Raw genomic sequence first — 5,000 nt, forward strand, 5'->3', positions numbered from 1 at the left:
AGAGGCTGCCATGGATTCAAGGAGAAGAAGAGAGGGGAGAGCCGCAGGGTCAGAGTGAGAGAGAGTGAGAGGGAGGAGAGAGAGAGAGAGAGAGAGAGAGAGAGAGAGAGACAGAGAGAGAGAGAGAGAGAGAGAGAGAGAGAGAGAGAGCAATGTGAAGGAGACAGATTGTACATGTGGCTGGCAGCAGGGAGCTGTGGGTATCAGGTCCATGCAGCACATGGTACTGAGAGGAAGCGGGAATCGCTCGCAAATACAAGATGGACATTTAACTGAATGTACGTGCCCACATATCCAGTAGCATAGCAACAGGGGAGGGACCAGGAAAACCCCCATATATTTAATCAACATTATTATTTTTGGCACAATGTGTTAAAAAATATTTTTTATTATGTGTTACTTAAAATAAATGTTGGAAGTGTAGTTTACATTTTGATGCTGAGTAGTCGCAGCTAAAAAGAACAACAATTTTGTGTTACAATTTCAACGTGCATCTTGGGACGTGTGTGCATGTGTGTGTGTGGTAAGAAAAAATCCCACACATTGCTGACTCTAAAGACAAGCATGGATCATATTACTCTGGACCTTAGGACCACACACAGGCCCACCGTACTGTATATTTGTTTTATTGGTCTCTCTCTCTCTCTCTTTCTCTCTCTCTCTCTCTCTCTCTCTCTCTCTCACACACACACACACACACACACACTCTGTCCGCCTCTCTTTTACTCTCTCTTTCTGCCTCTCTTTTTCTCTATCTCTTTCTCTCGTGTGTACACACACACACACACACACACACACACACACACACACACACACACACACACACACACGCACACACACACACACACACACACAATGTATTTATTTGTACATGTACACATTTTGTATTTATATTGAATCACATTTTCATTATAAAATAGGAGAACTGCAATCTAATTTGTGAGGTAATGATAGCTCAAAATATTTTTGCACATGAATGAAAAAGGGGGAACAATTAAATAGTAAACTGCCTGGAAGGCAATTCTACAGGAAACAGTTTACTTAACGTTTGGGTAAGTGTCATTATACGTCTTTTCAAAATGTACTTCCATATATTAGGGTCTGACTTCTACAAATACATCCTGATGTTCTTGTGGGCTCTCGATATGGGTGGTTTGTGGTGGAGAGATTTGTTCTGTAGCAAAACATACAAGGTGTTAGGCCAAGTGAAGGAATATTGCTGCAGAATGGAGAGAGAAAAACGAGAAACTGTGGTTTTCCTGGGCCTCTTATTGCTAAAGAAAACTAAAGCGGAATTTACGTCAAATGTGCTTGTTAGGCTGAATTTTGTGGACGTCATCAAAAATGTACGACAAAAAAATAGTATGCTGTCGATAGTTTCGCTCAGCTATCATTTTGGATTGTAGTTATGTTGCTGTTTCCTACCAAAGTGCCAATTAAAATATTCCCCACTTCTCTCTATCTGCAAATATCTGTTCTTCTCCAATGCACTCCTCTCCTGTCCTGTCCTCTCACTCCTATCTCCTCTCACTCCCCTCTCCTCTCCTCTCAACACTTCTCCTCTACCTCACTTTACTCTTTTTCTCTCCTGTCCTCTCTCTCTCCTCTCCTCTCACTCTCCTCTCCTCTAACTCTCTTATCTTCTCCTCTCTTCACTTTCCTTCTCCTCTCCTCTTCCTTTATCCTCTCTCCTCTCGTCTCCTCTCCCCTCTCCCTTCCTTTTCTCCTCATCTCTCCTTTCCTCATTTCTCCTGCCCTCCTCCACCTCCTCCTTTTCTCCCCACTTCTCCCCCGTCATCCTCCTTTCTTTTCTACCCCCTCCGCCTCTCCTTATCCCCTCTCCTACTCTCCTCTTCTCCCCCATTCCCCTCCCTAGCCCTCTCCTCTCTCCTCCTCTCCCCGCCTCTTCTCCTCTCTCTTCCTCTCCCCTCCTCTTCTCCTCTCTCCTCCTCAACTCCTCTTCTCCCCTCTCCCTCTCCTTATCCCCTCTCCTCCTCTCCTCCCTCCCCCTCTTCTCCCCCACTCCCCCTCTCTTTATCCCCTCTTCACCCCCACTCCCCCTCTCTTGCCCTCTCCTCCCGTCTCCTCCTCTCCTCTCCTCTCCTCTCCTGTTCATCTGCTGAGGCGGATCTGAGTCTCCGCTAGCGGTGACAGAAGTAGGCTGTGCACACTGCAGCGGGCGCCCAATCAGGGGCGATCTGCATGGTAATGTGTGGCAGGGGCGGGATAATGAAGTTCCCAGCTTGCCGGCTGGAAGGCTATCCTCCGGTGTGCTGAGTGATTTATCTCCTCTGTCAAGAGCCAGGACAGCCAGGACTTGTCCTTCCCAGTGGTCCCCGGGAACAGGAGTCGACCGGAGCCAGATAAGAGACGCAGGGAGAGCAGAGGGTTGCGTGGAAAACCCGGTATGGCCTACATATGGCGAATTTGCAACAAAACAATGCCCAGCAACAAATCATACTGTATTGTCTACATTTCGGATAATAAAATACAAGCATTTTTATATAATGTAGGCATACAGCGTTGCTTTTAAGTAGCAGGTAGAATCAAGTTTGGCTCCAACCATCTTGTTTCATTCCTTTTGTCCCCTAAAATGGAAGACGATTCAAAAAACAGTATATCAAATAGTTTTGCAGTCATAATGCATGGGTAAACAGAAGACATGAAAGTGTGGTAAATTGTCTTCAATAATCTTTGCAGAATAATTAAAATTTGCTTTTTAATCATATCAGATGGAAACCCTGTCAACTGAACCAACTCCCGTGTTCAGATTTAAATCAGATTACAATCAGATCAGTCAGTGAACTCCTAAGGTTCTCCCTTCAGTTGTCTCATTAAAACCTGAAAAGGCAAAACCTTAAGAGTGGTAGGGTGCCGGTGTTACCATGATAAAACGCCCACCAATAAAGTTTCAAGAAATCTTCCATTATAATATGCAAACACACACACACACACAAACACACACACGCACGCACGCACACACACACACACACACACACACACACACACACACACACACACACACACACACAACGCACTTCTCATACCCCTGTGTCTCTCTTTTGATCTAACATGGTTGTCTATCATATGAGCCTGAGAGTGGACATTGCAAATGCCTGGCCTGTCTCTGGCTTGTTCTTGACAGCATGCCATTCAGCTCCTTGCCTTCGAGGCTTGAGGTCTGTGGTGGCTTTAAATCTCTGTCAGACTTGACCTTGGACTAAAGGAGTTACATTAGTCCAATGAAGTACATAATGAGTTCATTTAGGTAATTAAGCATTCAGGTGGAAAGGGGGGGCGAAACGCTTGGAATATGCCCGAGGTCTTTTCCAATGGTCAGGACACTAAATAAAACAAATTCCCCCTCCCTCAACTATGTTTCTATATGTGACGCCCAGACCATGGCGGGGATCTTTGGATGAATGCACATTCGAACAAACTGCTTTCTCCACTCTCGGTGCTTGATATAGTTTTCTACAAATAAAGTTATGTTGACCATTTTGTATTTTTCTAGCTCTCTAATGGACATTTTTGTGTTGGCATGAGGCTGTTCATGTGTTTTCAAGTCAGTTCTTTGCATAATACTTTTTTTAATATATAAAATCTTGAGGCTGGCTATGACATGTCGATTATGCATTATTATCCAAACTGTTATTCCTGTATTTTTATTTTATATTGTATTGTTTTCAGAGAATAGTTGTGACTGTAAGTCCAGCTGGTAGTTGGGTAGCTAGTTTAAAAAATTATATATGTTATACCAGTTACGATACCACTTGAACCAAGGAGAAGTTTCAGGGTACAGGTTACTCTAATACACCACTATTGAAGATATGTTGTTTTGTAAATCTTTGCACATATAAGTAGCCATTTAACAATGCTTCAGTCAACCAATAAGAGAATCAAACCATCATCAATAACAACCTCATCGCACCAGTTGGAACATTTCCCTTGAAAAAAAATCGTAATTTTGTTTAATGAGAATACCAATTTGCTTGCATTGTCTTGCCTCACCTCTCTCATTGTGGTTAATTAAAACAAACGAACAAAGCCAGGAGTTCTCCTAACCTGAATAGCTTTGAGCTGACAAGACCAACCTCACTGGGATAGAATTAGTGCACATTGGAGGAATTCATTATCTCTGTTGTTTAATTTGGTCTAATTTGGAAGCCGTAAAATAGCTATCGGTAACCAAAATAAAAGTACAAAGCGGGAAAAAGAAAATATAGGTTTTAAATGTTATCTAATTGATGTATGTAGTTTGGAAAATAAGATAAAACTTAAGTTATTCCCTTGTATATAAAAAAGTACTACTACATTAATAATTAGTCAACGTATTTTTCAGAAACTAATGTTGACAGTGTTTTTTCAAACGATGTATTCCAACTAGCTAATATGGGTATGTACTCTAAAGGCCGTCTACAATCTCACACAGTTAACCTGAATATACATTGTAGACACAGAGATATGGATAAAAGAGAGGGGTGCGTACAATGTCCCTAAAAAAGATATGAAAATAAAAATGATAATGGGTAGCATGTCTGACGGTAGCCTGTACATAATGTTTTTCATTGCGTTGACGACAAAGTAAATCACCATTTTGCCTTGACGCTGAACATTTCCCTGCATTGCTTACACTTTATAGGTTCTCTTTTCATCTTGTTGCTTTTTCGAATTTCACTTTTTTAGTTTGTTTGTCAAACACAGCGTAGCACAACCCTCTGTTCCGGGTGCTCATCATTAGATGGCGTTAACAAGTTGATATTCAAGCCGGGACAGAATAGGTACACAGTAATTGACTCCTGGAACCTTCTGGTCGCTTTAAAGGTCCAATAATGGCTTCTGCTTCCGCAGGCATACGGGTTGACATCTGCAATACGCTCATCTCATTTGTTACCGGGGCTGTCTGACATAAGCAGGGGGCCCTGCCGGATGAATTGTAAGCAGGTACCTGCATTTCATGATGGACTCTCTTCCTGTCTCGCGGACTCTCTCTGTCTGCC

Source organism: Pollachius pollachius (genome assembly GCF_949987615.1).
Source record: "Pollachius pollachius genome assembly, chromosome: 1".
Classification (NCBI taxonomy): Eukaryota; Metazoa; Chordata; class Actinopteri; order Gadiformes; family Gadidae; genus Pollachius; species Pollachius pollachius.